Genomic DNA, 786 nt, shown 5'->3' on the forward strand with positions numbered 1-786 from the left:
AAAGATTCCCCCCCCCCCAAGATTTTTTTTTTTAAGCCGCTCCTTGAGTCCTCTGCGCCTGCGCATCGATGGCCTGTAGGCGTGCAGAGGGTCTCCAGGCCAAGCTTCTAGCGGCAGAACTGCGCCCCCTCTTGGTCAATATTCGTAATACCTGCTCCCTAGACCGCGCTGCAACCTGCATCTGGCCGTGGCCTCCTCAGCCAAACCCAAAACTATGAGGCCTTGGCAGCTACATTCCCTGGACCAGAACCCCCCGCCTTTTCAGTACCCACTAACTAGCCGCCCAACTGGTCCTCCCGGGAGCGCTGCGCCTGCTCTGTCACCTAGAGCGGTTGTTGTACTAGGATGTTATGCTACACAGTAAGTCTTTAATAAATCTTTGACAAGTAGATGGATGAGTAGAAAGATGGAAATTAGACCTGGTACCTTCAGTGAATGACTTCTAGAATCATAAAGACCCGGGTTTGGATTTGGGCAAGGGATTGCCCCTCGCCAAGCCTCAGCTTTCCTGGCCTGTCAATTGGGGTTCATAATACCTGTATGGCAGGGTTGTTATGAGGTTTAGAGATAATTTATGAAAAGTGCTAGCAGTTGTTTGTCAGACAATAAGCTCTCCAAAACTTAATTGATTCACTCATTTGTGCACTAATTCACCAAATCTTGATTGAGCTCTTCTGTGTTCCAGATACATGCAAATTGGCATGCACACAGCGGAGGGTCCCCTGCCCACACCTTCAGGTGCACAGTCAGCTCACAAAACACCTGGACCTACAACCTTCCCTTCCT

This window comes from Herpailurus yagouaroundi, unplaced genomic scaffold, assembly GCF_014898765.1.
Source record: "Herpailurus yagouaroundi ecotype Mexico unplaced genomic scaffold, PumYag 67793, whole genome shotgun sequence".
NCBI classification, from domain to species: domain Eukaryota; kingdom Metazoa; phylum Chordata; class Mammalia; order Carnivora; family Felidae; genus Herpailurus; species Herpailurus yagouaroundi.